General features: G+C 45.9%; 1 protein-coding gene across 4 annotated transcripts in view; it reads left to right on the top strand.

The window, feature by feature from the left end:
- The window catches only part of Ptpre (protein tyrosine phosphatase receptor type E), a 153,286-nt gene that overhangs the window by 50,689 nt on the left and 75,645 nt on the right, over positions 1-26,952 (top strand). The window contains exon 2 of one of the 4 annotated variants that reach the window (XM_074078051.1): positions 10,610-10,632. The gene's annotated coding sequence lies outside the window, so the exon portion shown is untranslated. Of the gene's footprint in view, positions 1-10,609; positions 10,633-26,056; positions 26,865-26,952 lie in introns of those variants that run through there. The other 3 variants (XM_074078053.1, XM_074078052.1, XM_020167337.2) reach the window with 3 other exon arrangements.

The raw sequence follows: 26,952 nt of genomic DNA, 5'->3' as shown, positions 1-26,952 counted from the left end.
AGTCTTGCAGGGCTCCCGTGTAGGGATGACAGGTGTGTGCCACCATGCCTCCAGCTTATTTGTTGAAATGGAGCTTGATAACTTCATTTTTGCCCATGGTGGTGTTGAACTGCAGACTTCTCTATCTCTGCTCCTGAGTTGCTGGGATTTACAGGCATGTGCCACAATGCTCAGTTTTAAAATAAACTACCTCCCCGGATGAAACTTATCTGGGGCTAGTGGTAGATACACTTCTGTGTCATGAGAACTAATCAATGTAGCAGAATCAGCTGGGATAAATATCCTGTCCTCCAGAACCCTGGAGGTATCACTGATGTCTCCATACAGTAGCAAAGGTCCTGTGTCTTGTGTCATACACAGAGGTCCTGCTCGTAAGGCATACTTGACTGAAATGTTAAGTGGAGTCCTAACCTGAATATGAGCTTCCTTTGGTGTATGTACACACCATGCTAATGTGCCCCCCACAAAAGGGCTGGCATGTTTGAACAAATGGCTCACTTCAAACACACCCAACTGAGTGACCCCAGTGGGCCCAAGGAGTCCAGCCCAAGATGAAGTATCATGAAGTAACACGGTACTTACAGTAATAGATCTGGGTTCAGGCAAGGTTTGACACACATCTTGAAACTGTCACCCACATAATCCTAGCTTCAGTTTGGCCCTTCTCAGCTCCCCACTCTGTGCGAAGGATCATCAAGATGGTCCTGCCTGGTGTTGGACACACAGTGCTGACCGAGTGTGAGAGCCTCATGTATGGTGCCTGGCCTTGCTTGACATGGTTTTGGTGCACTTCAGTGCCTTGGTGGAGTGAACACTAGGTAAAAAAGCTCAGTCACATTCTTATCCAGTCCCAAGCTGAATGCTTGTACAGTAGTCCCCTCTCGTCCGTGGAGGATGCATGCCAAGACCCCCTGGTGGATCCCTGAAACACTGAATAGCACCAAGCCCTATGTGCTTGTTACTCTTACATCTCTGTGACAAAATCCCTAAGAGAATAACTTAAGAGAGGAATGATTTATTTCCCTCACGATTTCAGAGAGTTCAAATCATGGTTGCCTCACCTCATGAACTTGGGCAGTCATGGCAGTGTGTGACAGAGGAGCTTCTTCATCTCATAGCACACAGGAAGCAGAGACAGACAGACAGAAAGGGGCCAGGACGAGACACTGCCAAGGACCCACCTCAAATAGCCTAACGTAAGCCCCAACTCCTAGCTTCCAAGACCTCGCAAAAAGTGCCACCAGCTGGGGTCTAGGCTTTAACACAACCTATGGGGACATTTCATATTCAAAACATAACACCAAATATATGCTGTTTTTATTCCGTACATACACACCTATGGCAAAGTTTCATTTATAAATTAAGCACAGTGAGGGATTAACAACAATAACTAATAATAAAATAGAATAATTCTACCAATAGGTTGTCATAATTGTCAGTGTCTCTATGGGCTTTGAAAGGCCATTAATCATTAAAGTAAGGGTCACTTGAGCACAAGTACTGTGATACCTCCATAATGGATCTGCTAATTGAGATGGCTACTGAGTGACAAAGGGGCAGGTATCATATATGACATGGACACACTGGACAAGGGCTGATTCACATCCCGGGGAAGATGGCAAGAGACATCATGTTACTCAGCATGGCAAGAAGTTTAGAACTGATGAATTACTCATTTCTACAAATTTCTGCTTATATTTTCAAACCACAGTTGATTGCAGACAACTGAAGCCTCAGAGAGCAAAACTTCTGGGAAGAGGGACACTGGGTTTCTCAGTGTGGTTCTTTCCAAAACTCCAGAGCACAAGAACTGCAGTTTAGTTTAGATGGAAGGAGGTGTGTTAGAACCATGACACTCCTGACTCCCTGTTGGCTGAAGATCCCAGCCAGGAGGTGGGATCTGTGGTACTGGCAGTGGTGTCCATTTGCACTGTGGCGCAAGCTGTCAACTTCAGGCACAGCATTGAACTTCAGTGCAGGTTTTCCAAATTCAACTTGCACAGCATTTCCCTTTAGGGAGACCCACCCACATCTTCAGGAAGCCTCACAGAGTCTTTCTTTGAATTTGCTGGTGTGTCTCATAAGCTTGGGGTTGGGTGGGGCCTTTGTTGTCCTGGGCATATCAGATGGACTGGTGGCTTCTTAATGACATGGTGCTGCTGGACCACAAGGGCACATGGGGAAAAAAGGTCCTTCCTCTGGTCTGCTGAGTCCTGACCACTTCCCCTGGTATTACCTGGAGAATGCTCCTCACATACAGCGTGTTTCCCAGGAAGTGATTCTTGGCCTTGGCCTGAAAGGCCAGTGTTTTCCTATTGATGGAGGCTCACCAATGATTGTGGTTTTGGTGTCAGATCCAAGTGGCTCTGGTTTCTGGTTCAACCTCTTACTGTCCTTATGACCTTGTGCAAGTCCCTTGAGAGTTGTCAGGAGGATTAGAAGGGACACTAGCAGTGTCCTAGTACATGTGATTGTTAGGTAGCAGTGGGCTGCCATGCTGACCTCTGGTCATGTGGTCCCACAGGCCACCCCATGTATAAGCAGTGGCCTTTCTGTCCTTTGCCTGGGCCTTATCCCTCACAGTTTCCAGGCTTATCCACACAACAGTGTCTTCTTGGATCATCATGGAAAAAGTTATGATGGAAATATCAGTGACCTCACGTGTAGAGACCCTAGAGATACAGAGGTTGACGCATCTTCCCAAGGCCCTCCAGCCTTCCAATGACTCCACTGACAGGGCTGTAAGTTAAGGGCATGCGTTACTTCTTCCTCCCTTCCTCAGGCTGTGGGTTACAGAATGACCACTGGCCATGCAGGAGGCAGGGGAGGACCTGGAATAGCCACAGGGATGTGCAGACTGGCAGCAGCCCCACTCTGCCTCTGGTCTCCAACACCTCCACTTTCCACCAAGGCTTGAGACTGTCCTGGCTGTGCACCCCAGCAGCTGAGATTTTGAGATGCTTCCTTGAGTTGTAAAGAAGAAAATGGGTTTCCTTGAGATTTCTGGATGTGCTGCCCAGCAGTGGAAGAGGAGAGCTGACCTTTGTAGGTAGACAAACCAGAATGCGGTCAGACATCGCCCTTTCGTTGCGTTTGGTTGTTCCCGAGTGGAGCGCTGCATATTTCTGTTACAGTGCTGTTTCTGTTGTCAGATGAATGTGGCAGTGTTCCTGCCTGTGGAGGAGGAATTCGTTCTGAGTTCACAGAACTTTGTCTGTGGTGGGGAAAGTAGGTGCTTGTCCGCAGTAGCGAGTATTAAGCCTGGAAATGCATTTGTAGTAGCTCAGTGATTTATGAATTCCTGAAAACTTACCTTTTACTGTGGACTATTTTAACTAGAGACACGTAGTGTTCTTTAAGATGATGCGGTTGACACTCGTCACATTGTCTCTCTCATTTGTCTTATGACTGGACTCTGATCTGTATGGCTTCTGGGGATTCTAGCTGAACTAGCTGAAGTGGGTGTGGTCAGCCAGGGGATGGAATGAAGGCTCATTAAATCATAACATTTGAGGTGCTTTGGCACAATATCAAGTTGATTGGCAGATCTGCCACTTAACTGGTTTCCTAATTGTTAAAACCTTTCTTAGATATAGGTAACCAACTGCTCAGGGTAGTGTGTTCCTGGAAAACAAGAATGCCATTGCCAGGGTGGGTCTCCCCCTCTTGTTATGGGAATGTACTTTTCCTTAGTCTCTGAGTAACGTTCCTGCATGTCCATGAGGCTCGTCGTACCAGTCACTTCCTGATGACGCTGAGACCAGAACCCACCTCCTGGAACAACAGACCTTCTGCCCAGACCCCCAACCAGGCCCAAGATCATCCTTGACTTCCTTCCCCTTCACATGTCTCCAGGATGTGTGCACTCTGCCTCCTCAGGCTTTAACTAGCCCCCCAACTTCATCCCTACCACCCCTGCTTTGAGCGTGCCTCTCCAGCCCCCTGGACCACAGTATGGCCTCCATATTGGCCAGAGATCCCTGCTGCACACCCAGTCTGCTCCTGACTATGACGTATGCCCCTCTGCAGCCTTCAAGGTGACCTGCAGAGAGCAGAGGAGCACCTGTCCAAGCTTGCTGACTTCTCCAGCCCCCACATGGCTTCACCCCAAATCCAGGCGACTTTGAGCACATTCTACACTCAAGAAAATCATCGTTTAGCCAAGTGTGATAGTGTATGTCTATAGTCCCAGCTACTTGGGTGACAGAATCTGGAGGAGCGTGAGTTTGAGATCAACCCAAGCAAGTTTAGTGAGATTCTGTCTCTAAGACAAACTATCAAACAAAAGGGCTGGCACCTTCCTAGCAAGAACAGGCCCTGGGTTCAATCCCCAGTTGAAGGAAGGAAAGGGGAGAGAGAAGGAGGGAGGGAGGAAGGAAAGAAGGAAGGAAGGAAGGAAGGAAGGGTGGATGCTATTATTCCAGTTAACACATACCAAGCAGTAGCAGAGAAAAAGTGAAGTGATTAAACCATATCTGTCACTTTTATTTTTATACAAACTGGAAGAAAATGTCAGTGTTGGATGTTTTTAGGCAGAGAGCCCTGTTCTCACCTGAGGAAGGGCCTTCCTGCATGACTGTTGTGAAGCCCTCTGTTTCCCACCCTCACTCTTGTTTTACAGACTGGGGGTCCTGGGGCCCAGGGACAGGAAGGAGATTAGTCAGCATCATCTTGGGACATGGCTGAGCACAGCTCAGTTTCTCAAGGTAAATGGCCTGGGAGAGGAGGCAGGAGCCAGCACAAGTAAGGGGTCTGTAGACCACGGTTCAGGGCTAGGACCCTAGTTCGCAGAAGAATGGGGTCCACGAAGCAGGCTTGGCCACATGTGTGTCACTGAAACCTGGGGTATGGCGGGGCAGGCTCACAGATGACTCCATCCTAGAAGTGGTAGACATCAGCATGGTGGTGTGGCTGAGGAGTCACCACCCACTGCCTGTGGGTCAAGGACTCACGGGATTTCTCTGTGAGAAACGTTCATTTGCTCTCTATTGCAGAGTAGATGGAACCTTTGTTTATAAAGTTGGTACTATGTATCTTCGTCAGTTCTAGAACATTCCCAGAAATATTCACTTTTTTACTTGGTGGAAATTTTTGAGGGAAGTGCAATCTTCCCTTCCCATCCAAACACGAGAGTCTAGAGCCCTGGGCAACTTCCCAAGGCAAAGAAACCGAGGGGAAGCCAAGCCTGGGAGCTGGCCCTGGGCAGCAGGTCAGGAATGGTTTAGGATGTGAGTGGGAGGCAGCATCTGGGGAACAGAGTGACAGAGGCCAAAACTCAGTAGGACTAGGTCCTCTTTAGTCCTTTTGGTCCCTCCAAGGTAGGCTAGACTGGAGTCGGGGAACAATTAAGCCTTTCGGGGAGGAACACATATGCTTCAGTAGTCCTGTCTCCCAGCCTGTTTCATGATTCTCAGAATTTCCCTTCAGGATGCCAAGCCCAGCTCCACACTGTTTGAGAAAAATTGTGGAGGGCAAGGACTATGTGAGGTGACACATGGACACCTGAACACCAAGGAGGACAGTGAGCTTATGTTGAGTGATGCACGGGCGATAGGGTAGCGGAGGGCAGGGAGGAGTCTGAGGAGCTGGGCTTGGACCTTGGCTGTGTGCTGTGGACAGTGGGCCCTGCAGAGCCCAACTCTAGCCTTGGGGACATGCACAAATGCCACAGTCGAGGTAGAGGGTCCTTTTGTGTATTAAGGACTTACAGCAGTCACTTCCACACCTCCAAGAGCTAGAGAGATGGGAAGCTTGTGGGCCAGTTCTATGGGACTCTGTGGCAAGTGACTGTATCTCACTGGGCCTCGGTTTCCCCATCTGCAAAGCAGGTCTAGTAACAGACTCCTGGGAGTGGAGGGGACTCAGGGTTCCTGTCAATGCTTATCTAGGCATTGAGCACTGAGTACCTGTCCTTACGAGGATGCTCCTCTCTAGGGAGCTTTTCTTACTTGGGCTGTTCACACCTCCCTCCCTCAAGCACAGGAGCCCAGCAAAGAAGTGGCTCATGAGGCAACAAGGATTTTAAAAACAAAACCAAAAGCATGACAGCAGCTGTCACTATCTGAGAGGTGCATATGTCTGTGCCAAGAGGTGGACAAATCAGTAATGCTCCCTCTGGGGCTGGGAAAGCACCTTGTACCTCTGAAGGGAACAGATTCAAATGACTGTGCTCCTAAATTCCACATTGACAGTGATACCATAGACCACAAATGGCAGAGGTAGCAGTGTGGAAACCAGCAGGCATATGTACTTGCAAAACAGGTGTCTCCTGGCTGCTAATTCAGTTTCCTGTGCACAGAGGGCACCACCCCCCACACCCGGTGTGGACTGGCGAGAATAGTATCCTGTATCCATGGGGCAGGGGGAGGGGGGTGACACTGCTGGGGAGCAGGCAGGCTGCACATGGGTCTCTGCAAAGCAGCTGCCGGTGAGTAATTGCTACAAGGGGCTAAATGTTTAGAAGCCATGCTCGACCATCTAGGGTTGACAAGATACATAATTCCACCACCACCCACCGCCCCGACAATATTGGTTTGAAAGTTTCATTCCCATTTCCAGCCTTGAGGCTGTGGGAGTAGGCAGAATAACATTCTAGCAAATTCCTTCATGTCAAGAAGACTTCCTTCCCCCCCCTCCCACCACACATACACTTCAGTAGCTCCTTCCAGCCTTTCTTCTCTGCATTAGAAAATAGAGAAATTAACAGCTTTGCTGATGCCTCAAAGGTAAACAAGGAAACTGTGAGACTTGGCAGAGGACAGATCAGTGAGCATCTGAAGCCTGGATGAGTCAGAAGCCTGACACACTCTCCCTCATCACTGAAACTCCCTGGAAGCAGAGTGGAGCTGTATGACAGAGTGCAGAGATGGCTATGGGGCCCTGGCGGGGTCCCAGCACCTGTAATGGGGTCTCTGTTGTTATCTGAGCATTGTCCTGCTATGTGGCCCGTCCATCTAATTAATAGCCATAGTCACTGTGCTTGAAGTTTACTGTGCTTGAGAGTGACTGACAGTTTTTGTACCGCCACCTCCACCAGTGCTCTGACTCATTGGTCAGAACAGCTCAGTGCCTTTTGGGAAAAAGGAGAACCAGAGAGGGTGCAGCCTGTGTTGAGGAACTTGGCCTTGGGGTGGAGGGGATGGTGGGAAGGTCTGAGCATGAACAGTAAGATTTCTTAAGGCCAACACATTTAATTATATGAAGTAGTTTTGTATGTCTTTGCTTTATTAAATCTTAATCCATCACAAAAAGTTCATGTTTAGATATGTTATCTTTTGTAGAAATGAATATGTAAACATGTAAAAACGCAAATGTGCAGTAATTTTTTTTGTGGTGCTAGGGTTTGAACTTGGGGCCTTCACCTTGAGTCACTCCACCAGCCCTTTCTTGTGATGGGTTTTTTCAAGATAGGGTCTCTCAAACTATTTGCCCAGTCTGGCTTTGAACCAGAGATCCTCCTGATCTCTGCCTCCTGAGTAATATTACAGGTATGACCACTGGGGCCCAGACCCAATTTTTTTTTTTTTGAAACGTTGCTGCCTGTTTAAAATGAGAGCTTGTTGATCCAAAACTTCTGGATAGCATGAATGCTGCCCACTTGAATGTCTGTGATGCTTAAGCCACGGGTGTGTATCAAAGACTTTTGAGTTCAGAAAAGTTTGGCCAGTTCTGTTCATCGCAGGAATAACTGTAATTTTTTCCCTTAGAGAAACAGTTCCAATGAACTAAACACTGTAGTGTTATTTTCTTGTTTGCAAGGATTGAATGCACAATGACTTTGCTCACTGGCATTTCCACATCTTGTGAGCAATCAGGACCAAGCCCGGCAGCTGCTTCTTCCCTTAGGAGCTCTCCACTGGCAGATCTGACCTCGCCTGCCCTCCTGGTCTAACTCAGGGTGGATTTCCCAGTTCCGATGTTGTCACCAGCCTCTTTACCGGGGCGGGCCACACTTCCTCCTGGCTCTGCTCCCTGGAACCAGAATAGCTGTGTACTCTAGCTCTGTACCCAGGCTGGTCCAGGCCTCTGCAAGCCAGGTCATACCCCAAGACCCACTTCTTCCTACAGGAAGGATGTTGCTAGCCTGGCTGTTTCCAGATATTTCTGGAGCATAGAACATAGTGGTTACTGAAACTCAACAGAAAAAATACCTTTCCTAAGCTGTCCCTGCTGGAGGACAGTGCTCCAGACACTAGGAAAGTAGAGAAGGAAAATGGAGCCAGCCCTGAAGGAATTATATCTTAACTGAGGGGACAGAGATTCAGTCAAAAACCCAAGCATAAGTAAATTGCAATGTAGGGTGGCTTTCTCAGAGAGGCCCAGCCAAGAGTGGGCTGGGTGAGCGCCTTTGCTGCGGTGCCAGGTCCCTCTGCAGGCCTTCATGTCCTCATCTTTAACATGGGTCTGTGTCTTGGGATCACTGTGAGATGTGGGAGAGACAGCACAGGACGCCCCCAGGCAGTGAGCTAGCACAGGAATCTAATATAAGCTCTCCTTCCCTTTTCGGAAGGTGTTGCCCCTCAAGATAAGAGCAGGAAGTTTTGAGTTTGTGGAAGGATATTGAGCGAACTCCTTCCTGACCCTGTTTCTCCACCCTGACCACAGGAACCACCCAATCGTGCCCCAAGTGCTTGAATGTGACACCTTGCCCAGTGTTTCAGTAGCCATCTGCCTCAGGGCCTCGCACAGGAAGTGTTCACTTGGTGAAGGTTTACTTTAGAGAGCATTGGGTTGTTCGGTTTCACTCTAATTCTGTACTTCCAGAAACTGATAGTCGTGGTTTCATACGATCATGTGTGAACCACAAGCCAATAAAGTACACGACCCATTTGTAGAACTCATGGTTAAGTATGCTTTATAAAAATAACACACATTTCTACATTTAGTTTTAAATTATGATTTGGGTTTGATTGGGGTTTTATAAGTCGCTTTTTCATTTTGAATAAATGACTTTGACAAAGCACCCACCTGGCTCTGCCCAGACTTCTTCTCCTCTTCAGTCTGGATTGACTTAGCCTTTCATCTACACCTGCAGCCCCGTTCCAGAAGTTTCTGTGAACCACAAGGCTTCATTTTACATGAAAATGAATTAGCATTGCATTGGAAGGTGGATTTGAGCATTTCTGTCAATCCTCCTGAGACAACAGAGGCATTGTCCACTTCTGCCTTCCCCTTTGCTTGGCCTTGGGTAAACACCACAAGTCACTCATTCCAGCATCTTCCGTGTCTACAAAAAGCTCGCCTATCCCCACCTCCTGCCCAACACTCAGTGTCCTCTGCCCCGCTCTTGGGTTTTATGTTTTATGGGGCTTTGAGGCACTTCGGAACCTTCTGTGACCTTAAATGTTATTCAACAGATGTGTCCCCATTATTTTATTTGGCTTCCCCAGTAAGTGATGTGGCATTATAAAATCTTTCAAATTTTATTTACAATGATTCATTGTTAGTATATATATATATTACTGATTTTTGTGTATTAAGTTTGTGTTCTGTGACCTAAACTCACATATTAACTCTAGTAGCTTTTCTGTGGATGCATTGGTATTTTCTATGTAGACTTTCTTGTCATTGGAGAATAGTTTTATTCTTTTTCCTTTCTAATTCCTATGTCTTTTATTTTTCTTGCTTTATTACATTGGCTAGGACTTACAGTACAGTGTTAAATATGGGTGGCAGCATTTTAGTCTTCTACCATTAAGAATATGTTAGCAGGCTGGGCATAATGGCCTACACCTGTAATCCCAGCTACTTGGGAGGCAGAGATTGGGAAAATAGTGATTTGAGGCCAGCCTGAGAAAAAATGTTAGTGAGACCCCCCCCATCTGAACCAATAAACTGGGCTTGGTGGCACATGCCTGCTGTTCATGCTACATGGGAGGCATAAGTAAGAGGATTGCCATCTGAGGATGGCCCTGGGCAAAATAAAAAAGAACCAAACAACAAAAACATGAGAGCCTATCTGAAGAATAACTAAAACACAAAGGGCTGGGATCAGGGTTAAGTGATAGAGCAGGAGGGGAGGGGAGAGAGGAAGAAGAAGAGGAGGAGGAGAAAGGATGATGACAGTAATCTAAGATCATAGTGAGACAAAAAAACCATTGACTTGTACATTTGAACAGGTGAATTTTATGGTATGTAAATTTTGTCTTAATAGAGCTGTTTCAGAAAAAGAGCATAAGAGCTAAATTCATGGTCAGGCTAAACAGTGGTGACAATGAGACTCTGGGATGAGAGAGCTGCCCTCAGCTAGGTCTTAAAAGGCCATTTCTAAGGAAGATGGCGTGAAGGTCTATTTTTAGGGGAAAGGAAACTTTAAAAGTGCCATCAGAAGCATCAGCCTGATGGAGGATCTTGAGGGCTGGACACCAAGCACTTGGTCAGAGGTCACATTCCACCATCCACTGACAAACCACAGGACGACTTAAGAGTAGGACACTGTTGAGAGTCCATGACTGCAGTGAAGAGAAGTTATCACCAAGATTAAAAAGTCTCCAGAAGACCCTGAGCAATGTAGAAAAAAACAAAACAAAAAATGTAGAGGAGCAGCTAGAAAGAGCAACTAACGCCATCTGCCCCAAAACTAATGCTGTCTTTTTTCCCTCTTTTTCAGACTATAGCCCTCGATTCACCTTGGTGAGTACAAAACTTTCTAAAAATTATTTCTGATGTCTAGTTAGCAGGTTTTCTTAAAGAATGGGATTTAATGTCTAGAGCAGGCTTATCTTGCTGAGAAAGAAGGCCATATGGTCAGCGGGTGGCATTCCAATTTTGTGCCTTAACTCGCTTGAACACACTCATATCACACTTTGTGTTACAGCTTTAAAACTGAGCTCAGATGCTCAGTGTCCTGAAATGTGTTGTTGAAAAACAATTTTCACATGCTTTCCTGTCTCTGACTTGTCGTTACTTTCACAAGGACCTTGCCTTATCTCAGTGACACACATTTGACGCCTGTTAGGTCACGAGGTGGCACATAATGGCACTGATGGAAATTACTTCTTACACTGATGTACGGTGGGGAAACTGCTGAAAGGAGCTTTTTCCGGATCACACTCTTGGTACAAACTGCCTTGGCATCACACAGCAATAGCAGAATGCCATGGCTTTGATGTCCTTAGAAAAAGACAACTTGAAACACTATAGCCTTGTTGTGATCTGCTTAATCAAATTAAGGCATTCAAACTCCTAAAGAAATCAAGGGAGGGAAATCTAGAGTTTTTGAAGTAGGTGCAGCTATCACGGGGAACACTCTGTGTGCTCTGCTCTTAGCAAGCACCCAGATGCTGGCAACTAGGATTTTGTATTTCTAAGCGCATAGTCTTGTTCCAAACCCCTTTGTTGTGCTCCACAATTATTTTAGAGTCGGTGGAGCAGTTCTTTTCCCCTGGCTGGTCCCCTCTTTTAGGCAAGGGGTCCTTATGGTGCTATTCCATCTGGATGTGAATGCTTACAGTTGTTCCTAGTGTGATCAAAGGCATTTTAGTTGCATGCTTGTTTCTCCCTATTTTGGTAAAGCCTATTAAATATAATTAACAATTTGTCAAGCCAAAAAAAAAAGGAAGCCTCGATTTGCTGCTTGCTGCAGGGATTTTCTTATCCCTATCCGCTGTCGTATTGCTACTTCGAGCCATGGATGCTGCATGGCATGTTCTACTTGGGTAAATATCGATGGTGTGATCAAAGAGGAGAATCATTACTGGAATGATATGCAATCCCTTATTCCCTGGGAATCCTAAGCCAGAGGTGTTGGCTTGTTCCAGTTGACTTGAATGCATATGATACGATACCCGCCGAGAGCAGTGGATCGGGGTTTTATGAATGTGTCCACCATGCTGCAAGGAAGCATTTGAGGGTCAGACCCTGCAGATTCATCTTCTGCCCAAGTACAGGGCACAAACTCTGGTTTCTTTTAAGATGTGACCTCTTGGCTCCTTGGCTCTCCAGCCAGGGCTGGCCCCTCCGCAGCTGGCCTTTCCTTCCTCTGTTCTAGGATTCGCCAGCTTCTTGGCCAGTTGACTTGTTGCCAGTCAGTGAGCTGGTGCTCTCCAGATGAGTGAGCCTGTGGCAGGTGCTTGCTGGGCTCGTCGCCTCCCTGTTCCGTCTCAAACCCAGTGAGAGATTCAGAAGCCCTGCCCAGAGGTGATAAGCTGTCTCCCAGTTTCCACCTTGGGTATGCAGGGAGCCAAAGCAGCTGCCGACAGCACCTCCAGTCTTCCTGGCTCTGTCATTTGCCTCTATTTTAGTTCTGCTTTAGGAAGCTGCTCAGTTCCTGGATTAAAAGTGTTTCTTATTTCAGAAACCTTTTTCTTTGACATGAGAGTTGGTATTTGAGGCATTGATCCCCTATTCAAGATACCTTATGCTGCTTTCATTTGAAATGTGCCCACTGGACTGCAGGGTAGACTATCGACTGGTCATTTAGCCTATTGTGTTTTCTTGGTAAGGATTTCAAGTAACAGAAGCAAATTTATTCCTAACTTCCGGGATCCAAAGTCTCCTTTTGAGTTAGTACTAAATAAATAGTCATCCTTGAGCAGGGCAGGTGGGCTCCCTGAGGTTGGAGACTGTCACAGGCCTCCATCCACACCTGGTGGGCTGATGGACACACGCACATAAGTGAGCCCCTTTTTCTCTCCTTTGCCCAACTTTTCCTGAGATGATGGCAATATTTAAGTGAGATGCCCAAAGGTAAGTATTTAATAAATGCCAGCTTTCGTGATCACTGCTATTCTTATTATTAACATCATCGAAGTTAAGACAACTGTTTCCAACTTTTAAAGAGACATTTAATTGAATTGCAGTGTATATACTACTACTCTAATGGAGATCAAAGGCTGTTGCTTTACTGGCAATAATATTTGGCTTTCTAAAAATGTATCAACAAATTTCCCTGTTGAATTGGACCAGGATGAGTCTCTCACAGAGCCACCCATTCTCCACTTCCCTTTTTCCTTTCTTTTTGCATTTCACAATATACTTGTGGAAGTAATATATAGTTCATGTCAATACGCAAATATGACCAAAGGTCTTTCAACTGGAGAGTTCTTGCAGCTCTGAGGGTTTGGGTAGCTTAGTTTTTAATGCAATGGAATTTAAGAATTAAAAGTTTATGGAAGATGCGTGATTATGGTTTAAGTATTTTCTCCAGACTCTTTAAGTTCTTATATTTTTATACCTAGGGGTATCCACTTCTAAGTAGAATTAAATGATATTGTAACTTGAGATTTTACTTTGTCTCATGGGAATACCAAAGGAATAAAAGACAACTAAATTAAACTGCTAATACTAAGTAACAGCAAATATTAATTTTAAAAATTTGCTTAGGACAGTCATTCATTACCTTGCTCTTTAATAATCTATACTTCCTCTTCCATCGCTTTCAACACATGTGAGGTTTCTCTTAGGAGTCACTTTTCTTTCTTGGTATTGGTGTGAATAGCCACCAGGGCAGGAAAAAAAAATCTGTAATTTTTAAACTAAATTTCTTGGGGTTTCATCTAGATTCTCACAGGGCAGAGAAGGTGTCCTGAGCTGACTCTCTGGCTGCTGCAGCTGACTGACTTCAGCTTGAGAAATGGGAACTGAATGCCCAGCACTGGCCTTCATATCAAAGCAAGGAGTGAGAAAGTGCTGTATACAGCACAGGAAAAATTAAGACTTTCTAGGCTGTGTGGCTTCAGTTCCTTCCTGTGCGTGCACTTGGGGTTTCTGTTAGTGCCATGGATTCTGAGGTTTTCTCTCAGAGCAACAGGGCTTCTTCTAACAGTGAGAAATTTCCCTCTGACTGGTAGCACCTGAAAGCTGGTGGAGGTTGGCAGGACACCATGAGAACTGACTGGGAGGGTGAACACCTTAGCCCTGAAGTATTTCCATCCCATCGCCCCTCTTGAGGTAGAGGATTCCATATGCTTCCAAGAAGCACCTACTGGAAAAGCTTGGTAGGTAATTATTTCTTGTAGCACAAAAGGTTTGCGCACAGACCAGTCACCCTTTCCACTGGGAGGAAGTAGGAACTCGGATTTCCCATATAAACTCATGTCTCGTCACTGCGCCCACAGCAGATGCAGTGCGCAGCTGGAATTCTAGAAATCTCTTTTCAGCTCACAGGGAAACATGGATTCTCCAAGGCCAGGATGGCTCCCCAGTGTCAGCTCAGTAGCACACAAGGTAAGGGGCAGTGTGTGGGGTGGCGGGGAAGCAAAAGGGAGCCTTTTTTGTCTCTTTGGTTTTACACCATGCTTGCTTAGAATATAATTTCTGGAGTACCCAAAAGTGAGGTAAGGGACTATTATCAAGAAACTTTCACTAAATGAAAATTTGGCCAGTTAACTTTATACAGCTCTGAGCAGGAAATCTGGGTTTGTGTTTGGGAAGCCGTTCCTAAATCCAGCACAGCTCAGAGTGGAGTGGGAGGGCTGGGGGAGGAACTGTCTGTTTGGGCCTGGAGGTTATCAGACTGCCAGGAATCAAAGGTGAAGTTCACCTCTAGAAAAACAATTCCTAACTATTGCAGCAGGCCTGGGCTGGCTGGGTGACCTGTGAAAATTCCACCCTTTTGTCAGCAGAGCATTTCCTACTTCTGTCATCAAAAACACCCTTTTGAGTTTTCCTTCAAACTGGATTTGGAAAGTGACATTTTAATTAAAAGTGACACAGTGAGAAAATATGAGGTGCTAGGAGCAGGACAGGGGCTGGACTTCAAGAAGCCTGTCTTTGGTACACAGGGCCAGGCTGGCGTTCTCTGTGAGGTTTTCCTGTCTGTGTAACTCACCTCGTTGACACAGATGGCATCAGCAGCTGCAGACCCTCGCCAGCTGCCCGAGGGCTGGCATCATTCACAATGGGGGAAAGAAGACCAGAAATTTATAAGCCCTTCTGGATGTGTAAGTTACAGGGAGATTTCTCAGCCCCTCTGGGCTACTGAATCAGGAAGGAGGTCAGGTGCCAAGTGCAAGAAGGGGGACCAGTCCCCCTAAGACAAGAACTCACTCTCAACGGCAGCTCCATCCACTGGGGCTGTCCTGTGCCACATGGAGCAACAGGAGATTAGATAGCATCTGCTCCAAACCTGACACAGTCGAAGTGACTTTTAAAAACTGCTCGTTATGATGCAAAGTTTGGTATAAGGTGTTTAAAATATGAGGGGAAAAAGGGTCTCCGTGGAAGTGCTGAACGAAAAAGGTACCACATAGTGGGTTCTCTGAGTAGCTTTTCTTCCTACTGAATAGAAATGAGCACCGGCCAAAGGAAAATTGGGTTCGTGCTATTTTATGACGAGGGCTGAATCCTAACGACTTTTTAAAAATATGTTGATGGTACTTGAATGATTTCAGACAGTGCCACTGGGACTGATACACTCTCAGAAGTGGTTCGGATTTCACGTTCAAGTGACATGCATGTGTTAGTTAAAGCTACCGGTTACCATGTGACTGCTGGTGATGTCATGTTGGCGGAAATTATTTGGAAAACAGGACTTGATCTATTCCTTGTTTTGCCAGGTAACTAAATGCCTTGAGTTTCAAACGTAAATTGCATTCGTGAGAACTGGAGGTATAGCTTGAATGGTAGAGTGCTGCCTAGCAAGCACAAGGCCCCGAATTCAAACTCCAGTACTGGCAAAACATAAATTGCATTTATGATTAGACAAATGCATACAGAGCGAGTTGTAGCTTACAAAACATGCTCAAATCATGATCTCATTTGCGCCTCATAAGTGCCTGGAGGCGGTACAGGTGTGCCTGTCACCTCCACCTTAAAGGTAAGAAAACAGAGAGAACCAGGCACACTGGTGAAGTGAGTTGATAGGACAGGGGTAGGGACTCTGAGAAGCAGCAACATGGTAACGTATGTATGTAATATATATTTATTTATATGGCACTTGAGCCATTTCCCACAGCAGATCAATCTTGACTGAATTGGTTGAAATCCATTAAATACCATCAACAAATCTCTCCCTATGTCCCCTCCAATCAAAGTGTTCCTTTCAAACTTAGACACCACTCAGCTCCCATGACCACTGCCAAAGGTAAAGTTCAGACCTGCCAAAAGAAGAAATATCCCGTTATGAAAACTATTGTTTTACAGTTATACAGGCCATAGAGAGGATTAACAAATAAGAGAAGAGCCTGTGAATCCTGCAAATGATTTGCAGGTAGACAATTATATTTTGGAACAACTTCATGATCATTTGAGTTGATCTTGGCCAGAGTTCCCAACCATTTCCACATGTTATCTACTAACCAGATTCAGTTTTCTAATCTCTCTTCACACCCTTTCGGGATTTCCTGCCAGGGCTATCGAGGTTTGTCCCGTTTATTGGTGTCTCCTGCTGGCTCCTAATTGTGCAAAGTCTTGATAAGCATAGAGGTACAGCCTGGTTCTGACTTCAGGGAGTATGGTTTGGAAAGCCAGTAGGTGAGCCCTTTCCTTAATGAGTGTAAGTGTATGTTTTGCACAGGAGCCTGGAAAGGATTGGGTAGAAATAGTTTAGTTCTAGAAAGCCAAGTGACTTAGACTTGTCGTTTCATCACCTGAAGCCACCTGCCTTGTCTGAGTACTAGAGGACAGGTGAGGATTTTTAAAGATCTCTTTAAGACATAAACTTCTGTGGCATGGGTGATGTTTCTTTGCATTAAGGTTAATGACAGAAGTCCCCAGAAGGCAGTGGCCAGCTGTGTTCTTCTCCTTCCTGTCCAGATCAAGGTTTGCGTATCATGGTGTGCATGGGAGAATTTTGCTGTGACAAGACTTCAGCTGTCCTGTAGCCCTTGCTCTTCCCTTCACCCTCATTGGAATTTGTTCTATCACAGCCCTCCAAAAGAAGCAGGACTATATAAGGAGGGTGTTACTAATGGAACATTTTTATTTTGGAGAACAGTCATTTTCTTTCCACTGTGCTGCAGGACATAAGGGCTGGGATCCGTGAGCTTTGGGTTTAAAACTCAAGTAGAAATACAGGTTGTTTCCAGAAATACAGGTTGTTTCCGAGGTCCATTCTGGCAAATGGGAGCTGCAGGCTGGTTGATTTTCTCGTGGGGGTGGTTCACTGTGAGAGTCAATTAATCTGCTTAGAAGCCGTGGGCACCCCGAAGTGCCACTCTGCTCCCTCTTGGGGAGTTCTCTATAGAAGTCAGACTGGAAAGTGCATGTCACTGAGTAGTTAGAGATCCCGGTGCACAGGGTTGGAACAAGATCACATTCAGAGGAATCACTATTTCCAAACCAATTTTTGGCTTCCTTCCAATTTGAAGCCAACACTGACATTCTGTGATGCTGTTTCCTGTTGTGGGCGGATTGATTTAATTTTTAATGAGTGATTCACTGCCCATGGCTGTGTGTTTTCCTCCTGTAGAGCTGAGAATTAAGTCATGCTTCCTTGAAAACATTATTTTTGATATAAACCAAGTAATGTGTACTCCATTGTGGAGACCAAGGGACATAGTAATATCCCTGAAGAGATGGCATTTAACCTGCTCCAGGCTCTTAGGAAACTGCAACCATCAAAGTAATGGTCTTCAAATAGGAAATTGTCCCTTTCAACATCCCAAAATGTTTCTTTCATTACAATGTTACAGGAGTTGTATAATTTAAAGAACAAAATCTCAAGGGATTTATTCTAAAGCCTATGCATGGCGGGTTTCCCTAATGGTATCATTAGTTTCCGCTGGTGTTTATAGGGCTTGCTCCCTGCCCACTCTGTTTGCTCCAGGTTGCAAAGCTGGGGTCTGGCAGTTCCCTTCTGCTCCATGACCTTCATTGAAAACAGCACCAGATGTGCTCAGAGCCCCCAGCGCTGTTCAATTTTGTCCTAGGCCCCTCTTTTGCCTAGCTGTTGCTGCTCCTGGATGCACCAGATAGATGGTGCACCATCCAGCATTATAGGGAGGCTGTAGCTGTCCTGAACACCACCAAGCAGGGAGCCTCCCAGACAAGCTGGCAAAACTTGTCCCCTATAGTCAACACCATGAGACCCCAGCAAGAGATTTTACAATGTGGTACCCAAGGACTTGGGGATCCATGAGGATGGCAAGCATGGTCTCCAGAAAGTGTGCAGAGGTAGCAAGAAAGGTGCAAAACATCAGAGGAGAAACAGCAAGGGAAGATTGGGGGCAAGTGCATTGCTTGATGAAGTCAGTCAAGTTTCACCATGAGCACAAGATCTCAAGGAGAGAGAACAAGCAAGGGTGGAGAGCCTGGATGTCTATTCTGATGAGCAGTGTGATTGTCCTCAAGTGACCACCTTCTGGAGCATTGGTCGTCTTTAGCTACCCCTTGAGGGGGGAGGGGATCACCTGGAGCCTCCTCTGCAAGGGTCCGCAATTCTGTCCATCCAGGTTGGAGCCCTGGGGAAATAGGCAAGTTCAATAGCACAAAAAGTTATCTCTGCTAGTGCTGAGGATACTAAAAAGTATCACCGTTGGTGATGTGGTTGCTTCTGTTTTGAGACAATCCAAGGGGGACTGAACCCAAGACCTAAACGTGCCAGCTGAGTGCTCTACCACTGAGCTACATCGCCAGCACACAGGACCTGCTCTTAACCTGGCATATTGGGCCTGGTCACTGATTGCTGTTGTTGAACATTGGTGCAAAGAGATGCCCTGCAGTAAGATAGCTGCTCCCCAGCTCCCCCAGGCCCAATGGAGCTCAGAAAACACCTGGCACTCTGACAGCAAACAACAGGCCTGGAGCTACAACTTCAGTTGCTCCCCAGGCTCATTTACCTGCATCAGAAACCCCTGTACCACATCTAGATACATCACCAGATATCCAAATACTTCCTCAAGAAACCTAAGTACCAATCTGAACTTTAAATATTGCATCAGAAGTCCAAATAGCTGGTCAGAAAACCAAGTGCCAGGTAACAAATCAGAAACCCCAAAGTCTCGTCAGAAAGCTGGGTACCATATCCAGGGATATGTGACAGTGATGCAGATAGGAATTTTCATTTTTCACCAGAATAGGCTGAACTCTTTCTGAACTTTGCCTTAAAGATTAAAAAATCAAATTGTGTTACTCTAGTTGGCCTGTGACACATTTTATAAATGGGTTTGCTGCATATATGCCATTGTCCCTGGAATTTTTTAAAAAAATATTTGGAAAGCTACTAGCCATAGAACTTACTGGCCTGCTTGAAAATGATCAGCGAATCAGGGAAACGGACTCCCTGAAATTTCTAATCCACATTCTGTGAAAGTCAGGAACCATGTTGGTGGAATCGCAGAGACACTGGGTGTTGCTTGTTCATGGCTCTTAAATTCGTAGTAAAGGTTTGACTTTAAGACCATGGCTAAAAGAGAGTTAATACCTTTGCATGTGAGAAGTCAAACTCAGAGAACTGCCCGATGTTACAGAGCTATTAGCTCAGCTGTAGAAAATGTGTATTTTTTCTGCTTCCTGTTTTCTCCTTACGCTGTATTTTCTGTAGTGTGTGACACACAACTTGAAACCCACGCTCTGTTGGATCATCGCCAAGGGAAAGAGTATAATTGATTTGGATCCCATGCCTGTGACATGAGGATGGGGCCTGTAGACTCAGCTCCCAGAGGACAGTGACCAAATCCACTGTCTTTGCAACCCCAGGGCTTGCCCAGCACCTAGTGAATCTGAGGAGCCCGGGAATGGCAGAAGAATGCAGAATGCATGGATGAATGAGGGACTGGCCTGTGGGGGAGGGGTGCGTTCTCTACAGGGCTGGGGGAAGCACTTAGCAGTTGAACAGGCTGGCTGCATAAAATGCAGGGTCACTTGCTCAAAGAACAAGAAAAAAGCCTTTTCTTTTCTTCTGTGTTCTCCCCCTGGACCTGTCATAGTGGCTTTTGTTTTGTTTTGATTTACCCTCTCTTTAATGTCATGCTCTTCGCAGTCCGATACTCTCAGGTCTTGGACTTGGCTGGTGGTGGGAGCCTGGGAGTCCACTCAGCCCCCACCATCCCAAGTCTGGGCCCACGTCCCCAAGGGGAGGGACAGGACAGTGGAGGTTGCTGGTGGGGGCTAGAAGTGGACAGTGGAGAATGCATCCTCAGAGGAGTGATGGAGAACAGTAGACATGTGGACCGGGTGTGAGCCAAGGTCCCAAGCCTTGGCACAAGTGCCACTGTGCTACTTTCATCTGCAAAATGCAGATATAAAGAGATAAAAGTCTCGTGATGAATTTTAAAGCAGAAGTTCAGAGCATTAAGCCTCAAGCATGGGGCCCTTTCTGAGCAAGGGCCCCATCCCAGGCACCAACCCTGGTCATGCAAAGTGGTAGCCATTTCACAGAGCTGCTCTCCTGTAGAGGTGACAGGAAGGACCTTCTTTTCCATAGGAACAAATTCATTTGCATATAGAGCTTAAGTCATCCCCAATTCCTTATCAGGTTCTCGAGAGGTCTTCCTTGCCCACCCCTCCCGTGCTCCCCACCAACTCCCAGCTGGGTACGTTCTGCCACCCTGTCTTGCTGTCTTTGTGTTGTCATGGAAACATGTCCATAGTTTGGGCATGCTGTGTTTTTCCATCCTCTCCCCACGAGAGCATAGAGCACAGACCTTCAGGATACAAATCTTGTCCCTCTCCCTTCACACCTGCACTGGCACAAGAGCAGCAGTGAACTTCAGTCAAATAAATGAATACCAGCTGGGTGTTGGTGGTCACACCTGTAATCCCAGCTACTCAGGAGGCAGAGATCAGGAGGATCATGATTCAAAGCCAACTCAAGCAAATAGTTTGTGAGACCCTATCTTGAAAACATCCATCACAAAAAAAGGGGCTGGTGGAGTGGCTCAAGTGGTAGACTGCCCTGAGCTCAAAACCCAGTACCACCAAAAAAAAAAAAAAAACCAAACATCCCACAAATGGCACAATTAATACTCCTTACACTGCTTTAACTCCTTTTGGAGGAAGGGAGGTATAAATAAATAAATAAATAAATAAATAAATAAATAAAATAAAATCAACTAATACTTCCAAGTGTCATCTCAGGGGATCTTCAGTGGTTTTCTCTGCCAATACCAGACTGGCCTTGTGACTTCTTTTGAGTTTGAGGCCAAGTTTGTTTGGCTATATTTGATGGCCCTGTTCCTGAATGCAGGGAAGAGCTCCATACTGGCCTGCAAGAGCTCCCATGCCAAGCCAGCACTTCACATTTCGGTTCAATTTCAGTCTCTGATACCGCTTGTCTTCCCAGCCCCCACATCTAGAGCTAATGTGTACTAACCAACCACAGCCCCCTACTAGTATTGGACTTCTGCATCTCAATATGTTTTAAATCAGCCACTTAAAGACACATCAAGGAGAAGTAACTGCTGTAGGTTTCCCACAGCAAGAACAGCAGACCTGTCCACAGCACCTCCTTCCATCAGGGCAGAGAAACAACAGGAGGCCAGGGAGGTCTCTATCCTGCTGAGAGGCAGAATGGCTCCAATATTCAACAGATCTGCACATCTTTCTTCTCAAAGCAGAGAACCTAAAGTTCCTCTCCTAGTTTCTGAATTCAAGGATGAGGTGAGGGGCACCAAGCTGGACTGTGGCACAAACCACCCCGCCAGGTACTGGTAGGGGAGGTTGCTTAAGCATAACTTGGGTCTGATTTCTTGGCTCCCTGTCCATTTCCCTGGAGACCAGGCTGTGTTTGGCTTCCTGTTGAACTTATCCAGAAGCCATGGCAGGCTAGAAGGAGGCATGAGATATTCCCACAGGAGCCACCTCTCCAACCAGGAGTTCTTGAGATGTGACCAATGTGCAGAACAGAGTCAAGGCAATCCACGTCACAGAGCGAGTGAGTGTTGGGAGTTGCTGGAAGCGCTCTCTTGCTGGAGAGAAGAACAGTGAAGTGGGGAGACTGAGGATCTGAACATGATTTTTTCTACTATGACAGTCTATAAAAGTATCTAATTCTTACCTGTTTGGAATTCGGGAGAGTTTGATCAAACACACAAATAACGAAGCATAGAGTGTTAATTCCGAGTTCCCACACCACGGCACTGGGTCAATTTAGTCTAGCATGATTTATTTTGTACATCCCGGTCTTTTCACATTCCTAGTACTTTTTTCAGTTTCCTGAGTCACCTATTTTCCCCAGGACTTGGAAGACACCATGGGCAATACTGGCAGCTGCTGCAGGAAGGTGACCGTGAGAGCCCCGGGCACCAAGCGCTCTCTGGATCCAGGTGCATTTGTTACCTTCCCTCATGGGTTCTGAGAGCTGCGCTGAAAACTGCATCAGGCTGTTACCCTCATTGTTTATCCTGGGCCCAAGGTCACACTGCTGGTTTATATGATTCACTGCACTTGAACCTTGGTCCCTTTGACTTCTAAGTCCCTGTAGTTAACATCTGAACCATGGAGCCATTTCTCTCCCTTGTGAAGCTACAGAGGTTAGTCCACAGTGACCCATTCCAGGAAGAGAGGGTGTAGAGGGCGGACTTGCCAGAATTTGGGCAGGCAGGAAACCATGTTCAAACCTTAGCTCTGTCCTTACCAGGCTGCCTAGAGCAAATGAGTGTCGCTTCTTCCAGGGCCTCCCTGTAAGGTTTTAGTCAGATCTCCCAAGGCCTTGACACACTCAGGGTCTATGGATCCCAAAAAGCACCCCAGAATTGCCCAGCTGGTACTCAGCTGATGATCCGGACCCTGACACTGGGGTGTAGAGTTGAACAGTAGCCACGGCTCCCTGTCATCCATTAGCAGCATGCAAGGGGTTGTTGTGAAAACCTATTTTCCACTGAGGCTGCAATCGTCAATGAATTCTTCTGGAAGGGTAACAGGATGGCTGAAGTCGGCCCTGCTTGCAGTTGTGGGGAATTTACTGAGCGTCCAGCCATGATCCAACGTGTCTCTTTTCGCATTCTGTCCGTGTTTATCTTAACTCCACACATGCGCACACACTAAAAAAATACATCAGACCACCTTGAACTGAATGGATTTGACCTCTATTTATAAGACAGGCCTTAGCATGAAAGAGAGAGCTTTCTTTGAGAGTTCAGCAAGACATCTCGCCCACCTGCTCCCATGTGAGGAGCCAGCCTCCGTGTTAGCGTCTCATTTCTCTGGGGAGACTCCATGTCAGGGACATTTTGTTGCCAGGAATCGGTGTGATTGGCTTTTGACTTCAGAATGATGTCAAGTCCCTGGTGTTGCTCCCAGTGTGGACATGGAACAGTGAATGATGTCTAATTATTTGGAAGGGAGTGAGCTTCTCGAAGGACAGGCAGTGTCGGGAGCTTCCGTTGCTTGGCAACATGTACCTTTACCTGTGTTTCACCAAAGGCAGGTTAAAGGGCTAGAGACACCCATTCAAACAACTGTGTGTTAAATGGAAGGCCTCAAACCTGGCCTGTAAAAAGTTATTGCTCCCACAATAGAAAAGAAACACTGAAGAGTAGATGGATGTAGCAGGGCTGGCTGCATACTGCATCGCAGTGCACACGTGTGAAAGAAGGCAGTGCGTCCTCATTTTTCCTGCATCACACGAACTCTTGGGCTAAAGTCAATTCACACTGCTCCTTTCTAACAATGCAATCCCTTCAGAATAGATGCTCCTGAGGCTCTCGCCCCATTTTTCTAACTGTGGCACCATGTCAATACATTGTCCGCCATGCAGTCTGCCTCTCAGCTGTCTGCTTCAGCCCTCAGCCTCATTTCTTCTCATGAAAATGCTTCTCTCCAGTGAGGAGGAAGGAGGCAGAGAGATGAGTGGTGGCTCAAACCAGGCGTATATGGGATCTGTGCTCACAGACCTGGGGCTGGCACGTCCAGGCTGCTGTGAATTACTGTAAATGTCACAACCCTCATTTCTTTTCTGAGTGGGTGTTGTAAGAACTGTGTGCATTTATAGCTGTAGCCTCGGTGTCTGAGACCCCACAACATTCTTTCCTCCATGGAGAGTGTTTCCTTTGTGTTTCTAAAACAACAAAACTTCTCAGTTTGCAGCCAGGCCAATCTTAATAGTGTCATGGTAAAGGAGAAGAGGAGAGGAGGGGAGGGGAAGATAGGCAAGGGAGAGGAAGAAGGAGAGACAAAGCAAAAATGAAACAAATAGGGGAAAAAGACCAGATTGCACAATCAAAATGACTCAAACTTAGGTTGATTAATATGGGCCAAACTTAGGTTTAATGTTTTCCTTGAAGTTCAGCTTCCATCATTACCTGACTTTTCCAAGTAGCAACCTCTGAAGTCCAATCCTGGCGGTCATTCCTCTTTTGATCAATAGCCTTTGTCAGGAGCACACGAGAGCGTTAGCAGGAAGAGCTTACTTAGGACAGCCCACTGCTGCCCTCAGTATCCTGAGTTCATGGGAAGATAATGCTAAGAACTTCAGGAACTCCAAAGGGATGCTCTAGGTCACTCTCAGGCAGTCTCTCCCCCACCCTGCCCCCATCCCTTTGTTGGTTCTGGGCTAAGGCATCAGCACCACTCCCACACACTAGCTTTGTGGGCTAGAACCTCAAGGACCTGCATCCTGACTTCAAGTTCAGCCCAGCACTTGAGTAGTCGATCCTGCCAGGAAGCAAGGCCATTGTAGGCAGAAGCACGGTCAATAATCTTCACATTTCTTAAGCTAGAGTTCTCAGATTATAGGCCTGAGGAGTCAATGTATTTGTATATGATTTGTGTGTGTGTGTGTGTGTGTGTGTGTACATGTGGCACCAAGCACATTCACTCAAGAGCAAATATGGCAAGAGATCACTTAATGTGAACTCCCAACAACACAAGTAGCTCCTTATTGCTAGTTTATTACTTCTACTTTTTGAAAATCATTTCTCAAGTTATTGATAATACTGAGAACTCCCTCTTTAAATTGCTTAATGATGGGAATAAATTAATGTATTTTAAGATGTTGTTTCTTTTTGTAAAATCCTGACTGTTCATCACATTTGCACAAGCATGCACAGGCGTGCTCATCTGTCCTGTCTGCACCACTGTTGACATGAAGCTACTTGTTTTATATAACTAGGTGTTTGTTTTCAGAAAAACCTGTGCCACGTGAAACAAATAACTTGATTTAAGTGTGTGGTGTGACTGCAATGGGAAGCAGTCAAACACACAGCAGCAATGCTGCAACATCACCATGGCAACCAGTGGAAATAATGGCCCCCTTCGGGAATAAAAGAGATCTCAAATCCTATTGCAGTTGGTAGCATTGGCTGTTTGCAGTAGAGATGGTTTTCAACGACTGTTTCAGAAATTCCTTATCAAACAGAAAATGAATGGGAAGGGGAATTTTCAGAAAATAAATGGATTTACAGACAACTAACGTGATAATCTAAGCCACCCAGGAAAGCAAGGCAGTGATTTGGGAAGCTTTTGGTGAAGTGCTAAGTGCATTCTGTCCATGCTGTCACCCTGCTAGCTTCTCAAGCCTGGTGCTGGTCTCTGGCACACACAATGTCCCTCTACAATCATTGTTAACCTAAACTGACATCTTTTAAAGCTTTTGCATTTCTCTCTGGATTTTTTTCTTTATTGGAGGCAGAAATAACAGAGAATTAAATGAAATGGAATATATAAATATCTAATATACTCCTTGACACATGGAAAGTCCTCAGTAAACAGTACTTCAAGTTACCTCCAAGTACCTGGGCCATTCACAAGAATTATAATTGTCTTTTTTTTTTAAAAAGTGACATTTCAGTAAGCCATTCTCCCAGCTTGATGCACTGCCTTGGTGCATAAGTGTTTGTGTTCCTTCTGCAAGACTTGAAAGTGTGTTAGAACCCTGCACATCTTTCTAGGACCTGCACCAATGCCTCATCACCAGGAAGCACAATTTATGAATGTCATGTTCCCAGGGAGGTGATTCTATCATAGAAGCTGAAATAAAGACGCTACATAAAAAAGTATCCCACTTCCTCCCAAGAGAAAGAGTACTTATTAGATGAGGCAGCAGCCTAAGCTTCTGGTTTTCAGATAACAGAGAGTAAAACTTGAGAGCGTATTTCCCTTTTTATTTTAGGAAGTACTGTAGAAGAAAAAGAGAGATAATTTTGATACAAGAAGTTATCTCTTCAAGGCTGTGTCACGCCTGAAATAGAATTGTTCTTTAAGCCAAGGAAGAAGAAAATAGTTACTAGTCGAAGGGTTTAGAGTTTCAGTTACACAAGTGGAAGGAGTCCTGTGGACCTGCTTACAGCACCGTGCCTAAAGTCAACGACACCATATACTGGACACTCCAGCATTTGTTTATTGCCTGCTCTCGTGTTAAATGCACTTACTACAATCAAAAATCTCTGCACCATATTTGAGGAAAGGTACTAATAAGTGTACTCAGGAGCCTCTTTGCTTCCCATTTTGTTTGCCTCATATTGTAGTTTTGAATGCATCCTTTGAAAGTGTATCATCAGCGGTGACTTTTATGTGAAAGCTGAATCTGAGCCCCAGGGGAGAATCATGACTGCAGTTGCTCATTGTCCTTTCTTCCTCCCTGTGGGCTGTGACTCCAACGTGTCCTGGGAGCTGGGTCCACTTGCTGTCGGCTCCTTTCCAAGCTCTGTGTATTCTGACTTCTGATTACCCAGCTGGGACTGCTGACTGTGGCAAGACTGGATTTTATGCTGCCTTTCTTACTGTTTTAAACTTACCAAAAACAATCACCATGGAGTTTTGAACTACAAATTTATTTTCAAGTATTTATTTCAACCAGAGACGAGTGATCTCTCCTGTAAATTTTCCCCTGCTGTATTTTTGCTCTTGTTTCTGATGACATAGTGTGAGTGCTGACAGCCGACAGCCTCAGAAGGAAAATTACAAAGGGAATGCCCACGTAAATAATGCAGTGCCTTTCACATCCATAGCCTGCCTGGGAAGACTCACATTATCAGCCGGCGAGACACGAGACTCCAGTTCTGTCGACATGGGTTTGAATGAGCTGATCACGTAGGGGATGCTGTGTAAGTACCCATGGGTGCACAATACAGACAGGAAAGGGGGTATCCAGAGTGTTCCTGCAGTGCTGCTTTAGACTGTGAGGATAATGCT

This window comes from Castor canadensis, chromosome 7, assembly GCF_047511655.1.
Source record: "Castor canadensis chromosome 7, mCasCan1.hap1v2, whole genome shotgun sequence".
Classification (NCBI taxonomy): domain Eukaryota; kingdom Metazoa; phylum Chordata; class Mammalia; order Rodentia; family Castoridae; genus Castor; species Castor canadensis.
The sequence above is the reverse complement of the archived record's forward strand: the minus strand, read 5'-3'. Positions and strand labels throughout refer to the sequence as shown.